Source organism: Tinamus guttatus, unplaced genomic scaffold, assembly GCF_059628265.1.
Source record: "Tinamus guttatus ecotype Peru unplaced genomic scaffold, ASM5962826v1 Tinamus_guttatus_pri_ptg000394l, whole genome shotgun sequence".
Classification (NCBI taxonomy): Eukaryota; Metazoa; Chordata; class Aves; order Tinamiformes; family Tinamidae; genus Tinamus; species Tinamus guttatus.
The window spans coordinates 2,037,764-2,053,491 of NW_028288928.1; positions in this window are offsets into that span (position 1 = coordinate 2,037,764).

Below are 15,728 nucleotides of genomic sequence, written 5' to 3' on the forward strand. Positions count from 1 at the left end.
ATTAACAGCACTGACCACATTCAGGCTCTTAAAAAAAATCTTTTTTTCTAGTTTCAGATATCTCTTTCTGTTCTTTGTTGAACATTTCTAATTTGCCAATTGCCATTTTTTTTCAGACTTCAATTTTTACTACTATTTTACTAGCATTGCTATGGGGAATATACAGCTCATGCCTACTCTCAGTATTATTTTTTATTTCTAAATCTTGCTACTGCTTGTCTTTTTAGGTTTTCTGACATACTGAGACCTCGTGTTTAGAAGATTTGTGACTCCTAGAATCAGTGCTTTTTTTCAGATACTGTTTCTCCTGCTTGCAGCTCTGACCTAAATTCCATTTTCCCAGTTGCTTGTCCTTAAATTTAGTTATTTTAAAATGCATGTTACTCAGATGGTCTCATCTTGCTAAGTGACCCTGATCACTCTGTAGAACTGACCTGTCCTTATCCTTATTTACCACTTCACTGACTTCGTGTAGTCTACAGACCTTACCAGCAATGATATTTTTTTCTGGATCATTGATAATGATATTGACCAGCATGGAGCCAAGAATAAATCACTGTGGGATCTGACCAAAAACATTTCTATTAGATGGTGATTCCAAGTTAACAATTAGCTTTGCTATAAGACAGTTTTAATATATTGAATATATACAACATTGATTTTTTTTTATAGAGCCAATTTATTAATCAGACTGTGATGAGCTACTAGGTCAAACTATGTCTTCACATATAACTTTGTCAGCCAAATTTGTAATCTCATCAAGGCATAATTTCTATTGATGAGATCTGTTTTCCATTAAATCCTATTGATTAGCATTAATGCGACTGTGCTTTTTTTTCATTCTGTGTGTACAGTGAATCTGCAGATTCACTTGTCACTAAATGTTCTTCATTATTCCTTAGCTGATGTTTCAAGAAATTGATTCTAGAATAAAATCAGGCTTCCTTTTGAGTGAGTTTGCAGAACTTCAGGATGAGGAGAGTGTGAGGGGGAGTGGAACACAGGGAAAAGGATTTTATAACAGTGCAGTCCACCTCCTATTATTGTGTTTTCATATTCATTTTACTATTTGGCGAGTTTTGCCTGTTTGCTGTTCAGTGTTTTGTATTCCCAAATGTTCTAAAACTGTTATATCAGTGAATTTTCAGGGTTTTTTTACATTGCCCATTCAATTCCTCATAGTAAACTAGAGTAAAAACATTGGTGCATGTAAGTAGTAACTATTTTGTGCAGAATCGTCTTTTCTTGATCATCTTTTTCTTTTCCTTGAGCCATTGCTGCTAATACTGGTTTTATAGCTATCATTAATGGTAACACCAATGAAGACAATCAATTTTTTTTTACTGTTTTGTTTAAAAATCCTTCCACACATTAGCACTAGAATATTACAGGTTCTTTTTTGCAGTAAATAATCAGAAAACTGTAAATTTGGAAAATTTAGTACGGATGATTTACTGTAGGCTCAGTACAAACAGTCCATTTTAAAGACTTCTGGTTTCCCTCATACTCTTAAGAATCTAGCCCTGAATACCACCTCAAAATAACATTTGTTTTTTTTGGTTCAGGAAATTCCTGATCCACAGATGCTTGAGGCTAGGAAGGGATCAGCTGTATGCTTGACCTGTTCTTTTACTCTTTTCTATTGACATCTGCTACTGGCCATTGTTGGAGACCCACTATTGGGCATTTGGTCTAACTCAATTTGTTCTGCTTGCAGTCTCTATTTCTATATTTGATAAGTCAGATATATTCTTTAGGAGTACCAGCAGTCATGCTAGCTTTCTTCATCTTTGCTACAGAACCATGATCACTCAGGCTAAACGCTGCAACTATATCACCATAGCAGATGGTGGCATGATACACTGTTTCCCTCTTTTCTTGTGGTGAAAATGCAGTGTTCATTAAATATGGGAACATTTTGTTTACATTTTGCCATGTTGGGTAGTCTATGTAGTCTTAAATATGGTCAAATCCTCTTCATGTGTATTCTAGAGAAAATAGCTATCATTTATCCCATATATATGTTGTTTTATTTTTTTTTTTCAGTGGAACAATAATTTTTTTTGAGGAAAAAAGAACAACATGAAGAGTAGGAAAAAAGTGATGGATAATATTAATTTATATTAATGGAGGTATCATTAACCACTGAGCTTGTTAGAGTGCAACCTAAGCTGTGCAGATAGAAAGAAGTAGCACTTATATTGCTTTTACTATCCTTTAAAGTCTATGATGCTGTCCAGCCCAAATTACTTGCTGAGGGATGTATATATGAGTGCAGTAATCCCCCTAGATCCAAGCTGTAGGGCACTTCTATGTGTCATCTATTGAAGCAATTTTCATGAAATTCAAGCCATCAAACAACAGGCTTGTATAAGATTAGAAAAAAGAAAGTGATTTTTTTTTTTTTTGGTGGAGTAGTAATAAGAAGGCAAGTATGTGGAGTTCACTGATGAAAGCAGTTCTATTTTTTCACCACAACACAAAGCTGGATATACCCCCTGGAGTTTTAAACCCAGGCATTTGAACTACTGCTAGTGCAAGAGCCTTGTGGACTGTTGGCATTTTTGATCTTTGCTGTTTTTCTGTAGTGCATATGATGATGGCGTTTAGAGTTCCTCTGCTATGCTTAGTTTTAAGAAAGATTTCATTGTCAGGTGGTAATCTGCAAATCCTTCTTGCTAAATATGTGTTGGACAGGTGCTTGTGATAGCAGGCTACCCAAGTTAGTTTCCCATCTGGTCTTCACTGTTCTTGGGTTGTTATAGTTGGCTGAAAACTGGAGCAAAATCAACATAAATTAGCTGGATTATAATTTAGCAAAGTAATCTGTCTTCTGATTTCTATTCTCCTACCTGGAGATAACCAAGACCTCATGATATAAGATATACTCCTAGACATATCTAGGAGTATAAACCATCATTCCACTGAATCAAGAGAGAACGCTTTATGGGAAATGCTATACAGCCCCTGTCTCATGAATCCTTTGCAGTTCAAACACCTAATCTGCAATATATCTTGCAACATACTGAGACAAAATGTTGCAATGTACCTGTGGCTACCTAAATGTAGACGGACAGTAATGCAAAGAAACGTCCTAAGATAGGAACAGAAACCGGGACCCAGAACTGAAATGCCGTTTTCACTTGTTCTGATTGTCCTCCCCAGAGAAAGCAGCATGTTATACCCAATCTTTCAATATTATTTCAAATTATTTGCCAGCATGCTGCTACACTTTCTATTCAAAAGCATGAGTGGAGAACACAGCAGGATGCTCACACCTACATCTCACACAAACTGCAAGCAGCACCAGAGTGATTGTACCACAAAAATAAGACTGTGCTTTATGTGTCTGCTCAATTTCCTTGCACCAATGCCCAGGTTATTCCATGCTCTGCTCTCACACAGGCTGCAAGCTGTATAAAAGTCCCTACTTTTACATTTTGAGCTGATCTACCAGTCCATTTATTGCCTGGATGAAAGGAAAAGGTGTATGATATACTGTTAAGCAATTAAAGAAGCTCATGAATGTGAAAGTTTGCACATAAGTTCATTTTCCTTCTAAAAAGCCTCATGAGGAGTTAAATGATTTCAGCCTGTAGGAGGACAAGAATTTTTAGTACTGCTTAATCAAATCATAATCTTTCTTTCTTTCTCTCTCTTTCTTTCTCTCTCTCTCCTTTCCCCTCAACCCCAAAGCAATAGGAGTGGTTTTAATTGCCATTTGCTGTGCTATAAGAAGGAGCATTTGTGACCTGGACAGACACCTTTGCCTGATAGGTCCAGAATAAAAAGACAAAAGGTTCTGGTAGGGATGGTGTGGTTTTACTTTCCTTTTGGTGCAAAATGTTTTCTGGTAAAACATATAATGATGCTACTTTTTTTTTTTTTTTGATATCAGTTAAAAATGTATAATTATTGACTAGAAAAAGACAATGCCTGGAATGAGAATTTTACACTGTAAATGATAATGTTATCTCAGAAATCCTTTCCTTTGATTTATATTAATTTACTTGAGGTGAAAAAAAAATTATCACCTGACCTGTATGCCAATGTCCAATACTAACATTTCATAAACTAAATATTTGCCAGAAACAGCTTAAACCACATAAAAACCACAAGTGAATTCTTATAATTTTTTATTTCCTAATCAAAGCATTTTTTTCCACAGTCTTACAATGGATATCCAGTACTCATTTAGGAGGCTAGGCACTGACTTCATAACTCTTAAGTGTGTCGTACATTTAGTGAGCAGGCTTTCAAACAGAGCAACCAATTACTTTTGTGTTTGGATAAAAGCCTAAGTTTCTTAATGGACAAAGGTGCCATTGTATATTTTGTCAACTCAAATACTTCTTGCTCAAAGAGTTGAACAAATGCCTGATTAGAATAAAGGCTAGACAGATCTTCCTCTCAGGTTTTCACATGAAGAAAGAAAATGTGAGGAGAAAATAGGGTATCTATCTCGCAAATGTTTAACAGAGAAATCCAAGTGAACATACGAAACATCTGGGCCTAGGTAGTTTTCACAGAGAATTTCAGGACTTTAAATTTTCATGTATTCACACTGTGAATGCCTTACTGTTGCAGAGTGGTTTACCTAGAAACAAGGAATACTTTTTTACACTAAAGGCTTCCTAGGGGAATTGAGATTTGTCCTTCTTCCAGCAAATGTTTGAAAAAAAAAAGCTAGATAAATAGTTTCCACAGAGCTGCAACCGCTATTGAAGTTAACTGGAATCAAGGAAGTCAAATAGCTCTGAAAATTAAGTCCTGCAATATGAAGTCTGAACACAAATGCTGAGGTATCCAAATTTCATGGACATTTCTGACAGTTTTGGCCTGCTATTTGAATACTGATCATGCAATAAAAATGGAAAAGGGCTTTTGTTGATATTGTTATTTTTTAATCTGCACCTACCAGCTACACTCAAAGATTCAGAAACAAACAAGCAAACAAGAAAAATGCCTGAAGATATACTGCAAAGTAGTTTCATTAACTTCAATGGGATTTGGTTGGAGTTTAGCGCTTCTGAAATTTAGACTATTTCCTTTGTATGCCAACATGGTTTTATGAACCTAACTTTAGGCTTGTATTTATGAAAATCTTGGCCTGAATACTAAGTTTACATTTTACAGGATTTCTGCAAATTAAAAAAAAAATCAAATTAAGAAAATCAGCTATCTCTTTCTTCAGATAGCTAGGTTAAACAATCTTTCAAGATAGTGATTCATTCACAGGGAATGTTTTGCTTCTAAGGGAAATGCTATCTTTCCTAAACAAATGGTCAAATATGAGAATTTAGCAAACTAAAGATTTAGCAACACTTTTAGACCTTTTTGTCTTTCCATCCTTCTATTGCAACATATTTTAGTTAATTCAAATGAAAGCAGAATTAGGAGGCAGTGATGTTGCAAGTTTGAGATGCAGTCTAATTTCCACCATATGGTGTTTTTGTTTTTATCACCATCTTTGGAACAAAGGGTAGAACTTCCAAACTTGTTTGTTTTTTTTTGCTAATTTTGCCTTTTTTTTTTTTTTTTTTTTTCCCCTCAGGAGATATAAATGGTTGACTTAAACCCCATAACTTTCCTTACTTTTTTTTCCTTTTTTTTTTTTTTTTCCAAACAGCTTTCGCATAGTCAACATTGCATAAAATACCCATTTGTAATTATGTTTAACCTTTGCAAAGCCTTTGGGTAAAGTCTACCCATTAATCTTTAACCTGACAAGCCCTGGGGGTGGTGGAATTGGCAAAGCCGTGTATTAGACACTCAAAGCCTGCAGACAAAGTACAAAAGGGGTAATTAAGAGGTGGCATTAAAAGAAATGGAACAAAACTAAAGGGATATGATCATTTATGGTACTTGTCAGGCAGTATTAAGGACAGTGGAAAACAAATTCTTATAGACACTGATCAAAATATAAACAAAGCCATACATTTTTCAGAGCAAAACGAATTTAATAATCTCTTAGCCAAGCGCCAATGACCTTCAATAAATTAGATCTCAAATGTAGTAATAATAATAATTCAGTGCAGACCCAGGGTCAGGTTTTAATAGTATATCTCTACTTAACTTTTGTTTGTTGTTTTTTTAATAAACCTGCTGCCACTCAGTAATTATAAAAGTTACCAGATAGTGCACCTCGATAGGTCTTGGAAGAAAAGAATGACACCTGGACAAGAGTCATTCTCTAGCTACAGGAGAAATCCTGCCCCTGGACACCAAGACATGCAGGCACATCTGGGTGCCTGGCTGCTGCTCCATGCTAACCCTGGTCCTCCATTGGCTCCCAGGATTGGTGATTGTTGAGGATGCTTAGAGGGAGCCAAAGGTGTGGTATCTTTGGGAGAGGAGTCAGTCCCCGGATCCAAAACACTGGCTCTAATGAGTCTTTATGGCTTTTCCAACACCTCTGCAGGGAGTACTCTGGAATTGTAGAAGCCACTCCATTTACTGTTTCTAAAGGACAAGGTCCTGTTATCTTTGTGCATTTAGACAGGTGTCTAATTGTCGTTTCACGAATTATTCCATTGACCACAGCTAGCCTCTTCATTTGATTAGACACTTACCTTAGCACCTTTCTCAGCCTGAACTCATCTGAAACAATCTCTAAAGTGGTGGCATTAAGTGGTGATTTTCCCTGTTCCTCTGCAGAAATCCTCATCATTCTGTTGTGATATTTAGACTTGGCTCTGGGGGCAGGGTTTCTTTTAAAGAAAATTTCACTTTATGCTCTGTAAGACTGAATAAAACAAGGCTGTCAGTCATTCATAAGCTGATATTATAACCAGTAAGTCCTACACTGGGGAAGGATGGTGTAGGATGCAAAGCCCAGCATTACCAACTTTTAGGTTTTATATCCATTTTCACAACAAGCATTGATTACTTTCCTGATAGGTCAAGCTGCTTTTATCAAGGCATTTCATGAGAACTTCAAGGTTGTTCAGAGGAAAAAAAAAAAAAAAAAAGAAAAAGAAAAAAGTGCTATGTCTGTGTTTGACAAGGAGGAGTATTGCAATGGCTAAGAAGAGGTACCTGTGTCCCTTAACAGGGATGGAAAGGTCCCTATTATCTCCAGGTCTATGAAACTGCAGTTTAGACAGTCTTTGCTTGAAGAAAGTCAAGTCACCTGTATTCTATCAGGTAACTGCCTATTCAAAACTAGTTCTGTATATGAACATATATCTACAGTAGCTTGTGTGCTTCAAAATGAATGTATTCCAAGACTTTTATTTTAAATCTCCCAAAGAAGATAAGATATTTGTACTCTAAAATAGTACAAATTCTCAGACTCCCTCTTAAAAACATATATGCTGCACACCTCTATGTGTTTCTGTAGCTGCTAATGTGGGATGAAATAGGAAGGGTCTGAAAAAAAGAAGGAAATAAAATAACAGTCATGCTGAAAAGAGTGCATCTTAATTTGCCTTTCTCGAAGGTAGATACTGGAGCTGCAGCTATATTTAAAACTCCTTTTAAAAGATGCAGTAGAAACATGAATAGTTTGACAATCTGACTTCACCAGTTTACAGCTTTGGAAGGGGTGACATAACACACAGTGTGGAGGTGGTAAACTTCACATGTAGAGTGATTAGAAAATCTAACTAGTCAGACACTCCAGTCTGTAAATGGTAACAGGAAGTAAAGGCTGTTTTTTTTTTAACGTTGGGTCGTTTTTGCTTTATTGTACATAAGAAGCATAGTCAACTACTGTACAGAGTGCCAAATTCTGTTTTCTTTGTTAGTGACGGAAATTGTGTCTGTTCCTAAAATTATGATATAGCTTTTTAAGGCCAGAGCTTACTATTCTGAAGATATAGCCTTCAGATTCACATTAATGAGGCAAGCTCGCTATGGCTTATAAATTAGAAAAGAAAAAGCCAAAAAGAAAGTGGAAATCATATACTGTCATTATTTCAAGCTGTAAGGATACAAACATTATAGACTGAGACTCTAGTTCTCCTGGTTTATATAAACGCAAGTGCAATTCTGTTGCTTTTAGATATACTTAAAGATTTAAACCAGAATGATAACAATTTAACAAAACAGAGAATCATGGCCTGGATTCTGAAGGATCAGTGAAAATAAGAATAAGACGTATTCTTCTTTCTTCCCTTAAACCAGCAATTTTCGTTCTTTAATGAGATAGAGAACATGTGTAGGTCTTAATGTAGGCTTAGCTTATCTTTTTCAGCCTCTCGCGCTCTGAAGTGGAACTAAATCAAATCTAATCAAACAAATTCCTACTAAATTTAACAAATAAGGAGGAGATATTGAAACTAGGATAATGGATGCAACCAAGACGTGATCTCAGGCCATAACAGTAAGACAATTAGGGGAAAGAAAAATAGGTCAGAAAAAAATAAAGCAGAAAATGTTGTGTTTTTAATACTTTATTTATTAGCTGTCTGGGTCAGCTACTTTATCTCTTTCTAATCATCTGTGTAAATAAGACTAGCAATGTCATATTCTTTCATTCCTGCACTAAACTGACAATTTTCATTGCTTAATGAGATCGAATGTTTCTAGGTTTTATATATGTATACTCAGTCTCTTCAACCCTTCAGGGCATCTTCCTTCCCATGATGAAAAACATCCTCAAAGAATAATAAACAATTTGTAGTGAATTCAGCAAATAAGTAAGATATTCATGTATTGCTTTAAACTTTCAGTTGTAATAAAATTACACTCAAAAACCACATCATAAATCTCTGCCTGAGGTGCAGCATGACATGAATCACTGCACTGGTCATTTTCTCCAGAGTCTACAGTATTTTATAATATTGAATATAGAATACTGCATTTAATAAACTCTTCATAAGTCATACAACTCTAATGCCATGAACAGTCTTTTTTTGGACAATCCCAGTGTTTATATAAATACATGTTTATATTGATAATTTTGAAACGATAGTATAATGGTAAAAATAGTAGCACACTTTCTACCCTTCTGCCTCTTTCCACATTCATAAAGAACACTCTAACTTCCTTACACCTGTTTCTCTTGATCATCTTAAAGGAGCAATCGGCCGGACAAAGCAGCTCCTACAAATACCAATGCAAAGAGCTGATAAAAATATTAAGTGTTAGTCCGGAACAAGAATCGAGCAAGGGAATGGGAACAATTTTGTCTTGAAGGCATCCTGAAATAGCTTATAAAAAAATAATTGAAAATCAAAGAACAGAGAGACTGGGACAATCCAAAGTTGGACATTCCCTCATGAATATGTATAGTAATTAGGATAAAGGAGACATCTGTGCAAGCCCGAAAAAAAAAAACCCACTGACAGCAAGTCAAGCAAAGAGAAATTGGTAGCAAGGAGAGGAGCAAGTGATAGCAATGCTGGTCTAACTCTAATGGAGGCCTGTAAATCAAAAGCTCTTCCAAAATATAGAAAATATGAGTAAAAAAAATTACCTTTTGTCTTCTCCATATTAATTCCTGGAAAGTTTCCATAATACTGTTAATATGTCTGGAGATCTTCAAAACACACCTGGGTGCCACCCTGTGCCACATGTGCTAGGTGTCCCTGCTTGAGCAGGGAGGTTGAACCAAATGATTTCTAGAGGCCCCTTCCAACCTTAACCATTCTGTGATTCTTTGATCTTGTGATTCTGTGCATTTTTACCATTAACGGTTGCTTCCTACCTTTGTATTATTATCATAGCCTCCATATTGTTATATTTTTAGGTTTCTTACCCTTCATCATTAAAGTCAGACTTGGTAATTTGAAATTTATCTAGAACATGAATGTTGTTTTGCTGTCATTACCATTTTAATTTCTCTTTTCAATCATTTCTTATTCACATGAATCAGTTAAATACATGAAAAGGGAATGATTTGTCTCTGATGTTTCTGATTAAGTCAATGCATATTTCATTATCACACGTTATATGTACTTTTTAAAGTCATTTTGCCCACTCACGTACTTAATGACTATGACTCCAGATCTTGACCTAACTCCTTATTCTGGGCTTGTCTTCCCTTGTTCAGTGTAGTAAGGTAACGTAGAGTTCTCACATCTCCTCATTCATTTGCTGTCTCAGTTTAACACGGCCATGTGTGATCTACTGTCCTCTCCTGTCGCTTCTGTCATGCCACTTCTTCAGTTGCTACCAACTCCATCATTACACTCCTAAGCATTCAGTTCCATAAATAACCCATCCATTCCCTTTAACCCTTCATTCCCTATAGATTTGCACAGGCAAACTGCTTCCAAGTAGTCTGTCTTCCTCATCCATAGCATTACTACAGCAATGACTCTCTTCTTATGAGAATTTCTAATGAGAATTAGAAATCTAAGTTTGACCTAGTCGGTCTAAACTCTTTATAACGGCTCGACAAAAATAGACTTTTGTAGAAGTTTGTTCACCTCATCTCTATTAAACACCTATTTTAGGTAGAGATGAATCAGCCCCAGATAGCACCTTTACCTCTCCATTTGTTTACATGTTCAGCCTTTGACCTGTTCAGACCTTGGCATCTTACATGCATAAATGTAAAGCATATGACTCCTAGGTTTTATTTATTTATTTATTTATTTAATCTCTTCCTTATTCAACTCCTGGCCAACTTTGTCTACCTATTACTGTGCTAAGTTAGAGATTGTCTTGCCCCAAAATAACACTAAATACCTTTATGCTGAGTTGTCCATATGCTTACTGTCTTAGCTCAGCATAACATTCCCCCTTCTCTCACCCTTGGTCCATAACCTCTTTCTACCTTTAGATTTCCTTCTACGCTCAGCTTCCGATTATGGCTCCTTGATTATAATTGAGAAAAAAACTGTCACCAGTATCCAGACAAGTCATTTAGTGACAAGTTATTTAGTCTTTTATACTTAGCACTAGTGAGGCCATACTTGAAGAGCGGGTCCAGCTCTGGGCTCCACAGTACAAGACTGAGCAAGTCCAGTGAATGGCAGCGAAAAAAAATTAAGATATTGGAGCACTGCAATATGAGTAGAAACTGAGAAAGCTGGGATGGTTTAGTCTGAAGAGGAGAAGCTTGAGGGGGGGATTTTATCAATGTGTTTAAATATCTGATGGGAGGGTGGAAAGAAGGAGATAGACTTCTCAGAGGCATTCAGGGAGTAGACAAGAGGCAAGGGGCAGAAACTGAAATGCAAGAGATTCTATTTAAATGTACAAAAAATCATTTTTGTGGAGAGGATAGACAAATACTGGCCCAGATTTCTCAGAGATATTATGCAGTCTCCATCCAAGGAGGTGTTCAAAATGATTAGAACATACCTTGAGCAACCTGCTATATTGATCCTGATTGAACAGCAAGGTTTGATCAGATGATCTCCAGAGGTTTCTTCTATCCTCAACTGTTTTGTAATTTTATAAAAATTACTATAGGATACAACACAGTGCAACATTCTGGTTGCCGTAAAGGAGTAAAGGTGTCATGCCAGTGGCATTTGAATGTTTGATTTTTGTTGAAATTTTTCCAGAATCATGCTTGATAAAAATTGATGTAGATATTACTTTGCTTCATGAGTTCATTTATTACTTGGCTTTGGGTACATACATATTTCCTACTAGTTTCAAGGGTTCAGTCTTTGTATTCTGCTAATAGTTTAGTAGTACTTGCTAGGTTATTTTAGAATTTAGAATTTTCTTTTGTTTTTCTAGATTACATAATATGGGGATTATATATACAAATCTGGATTGCTCTCATAAGACTGCAGTTTTGTTGATATACACAGAATGTAATTGGTCTGCTGTGACAGCTGAGAGGGGCAGTTAGAATTTAGAGCTTCTACTTATGGTAGAAATAGATGTGGATTCTTTAAGATGTGGATATTTATTTTAGAATATGTCACTATGGTGACGCATGGGTGATTGATAGTCTGATCAAAACTGTCAAGTTTGTTTTTAATACGAAAAGTTTTCACATTTACTTAGTTTGCTCATTGTTTTTAAGACTGGAGCATAAATGCTTGCATTTTAACACATGAAAGTGCATGATTGGTTTTGTTAATAAACACCTGCATGTCCTCATAATGGTGTGAATAATCTTCTGCAATTATTTTCCTGGCCTTAGGCTGAAAGCCTAGGTTTGTGTAGTTGCCTTCATTTTTTGCCATACTTACCACTTGTTCAGAAATATATACATATATATTTTGGTTTTGCTTAATTGCCTTAATTTAGACACTTTGCCTTTTACAGATTTTAAATCTAGAAAATGTAATACTTTCATACTAGACTCTCTCTCTCCATGCTTTTCTTATTTGTTAGTTTGCTATCGGGAAAATTGCTGCTGCTGAAAAATAGTCACTGCCTAATTGCTCCAATTAGGCTGAACTTTGTTCAGGTTGATTTGATGCCACTAGAGTATTACAAAAAACAGAAGAGTTCAATCAAAAAACTCAGTCATCAAACTAGTTCACTACTAGTACTATACTAATGCTACTTTTTGTGTGTGTGTGTGTGTGTGTGTTTGTGTCAGCAGGGGTTGTGGTGGTGACAGTGACATCAAATTGCATCCTCTCAGCTGTGACACAAAAGTTTTTTATTGGTAAGGTGATGGGTTCTCAAACTCCTAGGACTGTATGTAGGGATTTGGTCTTGGTCTTCCTTTCTTTTTTTCCCTTTTTTTCCTTTCTGTAATGCTGACTGAAGTGAAGCAAGGATTGACTTATGAAGCAAGGATTGACCTTTTGGGACTAATGCACAGAAACTGTTGTAAAAACCTCCAAAAATTCCTCTTGATAGGCTTGATGATTATGTCTAATTATGAGCAATGAAAATAGATGCTTAACTACAACGTCAGCTTGAAATCTTGGATCTATACACACTGCTAGTCTGTGACTCTGTGCCAATGTTTCTGATCCCTATCACCGTCACCTTCCCTCTTTGCTCTTCAACTGCTTGCATCCTTGTAAATATATTGTATCCTTGTAAATAAATACAGAATGTAAATAAATTACATTCTGACTCCTTGATTGATTCACATCATGCCCTTGAAGAATGTCGCTGTTTGGTGCTACTGAGTATGGTTATTCTGCAAATGAGATGTATATGACCTATGGAATACAGGTTAAAAAAGTCCAGCATCTACCTGGGAGAGGGCTTATGAGCTCTCAGTTTCTTTATGCTCTTTCAGTCTGGTCTATACGTCTTTATTCTTGTCTGAAGTGGCATTACTTGCGTGAGAAAAGGGTTGCATCATTGACATCATACAGTTAAGAGCCAAGTGATTTAAGAGGATTTGTTGCTAATCAACAGTTTTATGTTTTTTAAATGTGAAATGCAATTAAACCAAAAATGTACCTTTGAATCTCCATGACTTATTTTTTGCTATGGTGGGTGGTGAGAGCTAATAGGATTTCTCCTTCTCATCCATCAAATTGACCTCTCTGCTAATTAATGAGAGAATGTGAGAATCTACAAGACTTGTAGCTAATGAGGATGTTTCATCTATTGGTGTATGTGAAAGCATTCATAACATTAAAACATAATTCCAGATGAACTTATGTGAATGTTTGCCAAAAATTCCTCCAAAGTGAGCAGACCGTATCATTAAATCACATCCCAGTTCCAATGCTCATCTGCAGCTTGCATTCGCTCCTATCTCACTGCATTAAAAACAACAACAACAACAACAACAACAACAAAAAATGGGGACAAGGTGATGCTGTGTTCCAGAACGTAAATTAGGATAGGATATAGGCCAGATACATTCGATGTACTTACGTAATCGAGGCAACTAAGTCAGAAGAGTCTTATGCTCTGTCTGCAGATGGAGAAAGGCACTTCCGGAAGTCAATCTAGATGCAGATGTGCTAAATCACCCTCTGGCACTACCCAGTCTCTTTATATAAATGAAAAAAATATTAAAAATAAATAAATGAATGAACTGGCTACAAAGAGTCTGCTTCATTGTTATGGGGAGCTCAGAGGGGTTGTGCAGCATCCAGGCTCAGGGTAGCCCAACCTCAGCACCTTCAGCCTTGAGAATGCCTTGACTGCGCTCATCACCCAGTTACAAGTTTAGGGAGCAGGTGCACCTTGTATGTCAGCTAACAATATGGGCTTACAAGTGCAGGATGACACACCGTTCTAAGTAGGATAAGGCTTCCTAATGTGACAGTTGTGCGATTACTTCCAGAGCTTACACCTTCATGTAATATTTCACAATTCTTGGTGCAAAAGCATGTGATATAGTCAACTAGAGAAACAGGAGATCAAATGAAAATCTCTGCTTGTAGCCTTTGTCTCTTCTATTTTCAGTTATGCCTTTTTATTTGTGAATGAGGACGGGTTTTGTATTCAGAAACTCTAAACCAAAAATTTCAAACATATTCTGATGGAGGTGTGCTCTAGAAGATGAGAGCAGGGATAGTTATACATTTTTGCTGTCGTTTACAAGAGAAGTTATCCAAACCCAACCTTCATCATAGATATAGGGACAAATAGGAATATCTAAGGTATGTCTGTACTGCTGGATACACATAGATGCAAAAACCTTTGTTCATGCTTCTAGATTACAAAATCACAGAGTCACAGACTGCTTAAGGTTGGAAGGGACCTCTAGAGATCACCTAGTCCAACCCCCCTGCTCCAGCAGGGACACCTAGAGCATGTGGCACAGGGTGGCCAGGTGGGTTTTGAAGATCTCCAGAGAAGGAGACTCCACAGCCTCTCTGGGCAGCCTGTTCCAGGGCTCTGTCACCCACACAGTAAAGAAGTTCTTCCTCATATGGATGTGGAACTTCCTGTTTCCCCTCGTCCTGCCACTGGCCAACACGGAGAAGAGCCTGGCCCCATCCTCCCTACAATCACCCCTCAGGTACTTTAACCTATTAATCAAATCTCTCAGCTTTCTCTTCTCCAGGCTAAACAGGCCCAGCTTGCTTATACTTTCCTCATATGATAAATACTCTAGTCATGGAAGACAAGGAGACCTCAATATGTGTTGGTCCGGTTTGAAGATGGGGTAAATTTGGTAAGAGATGAAACCCTTTGTGTTCCAGGTGATCCTCAAAGGTTAGAGGGATTGGGGGCAGCTGGACTCATCTCTTAATAGGGATACCAAAATATTGTGTTAGCCCACAGTACCAAATACTGTATACGCCCAACTCTGGCAGTATTGGATTCAACGAACAGTCTGTTGACCATTGGTTCGATCCCCTTCCTAGGAGCGAATCGAGTTCCCAAATAGTGGGATCACTATAAGCTGAACTCTGGCAGTCTGCTAACCGCAGGTCCAGTTGCCTTCAAAACAAGTGGTCGTGTTCACAAATAGCACAATTTATTCAAATGCAACATTTGGAAAACAGGTTTCAGATGTCAGTATAGGAAAATTCTCTACTACCGTGTGGGGTTCTTAGCTAGGGCCTAGCATACAAATGCGTAATCATCACTCACCCAGAAGATGGGAGAGGGCTCTCCATCTTGAGGAGTCTCCTCAGGCAGTGTCCTGACCCACGGGGAGGAAAGAGTCAACACATTCAGCCCGTTGACTGATCCAGAAGCTACGATGCAATCTTCCTTTCTTCCTTAGTTCCTCTTCCTCTGTTGTTACTGTCCCATTCTTCCTTCCTACCATATCCCTCCTTAGTTGGCCTTTTATATATATTTTTTTACATTTAGGTGGAGCTTGAGTGATTCTAGTCATACGTTATTCATTGATTAAAACAAATTTCCCAAGTTAATCAAAAATCTAGAGAACGTGCTCAGTGTGGAGTGGTCATTCCTTGGAACTGGGTAATTTC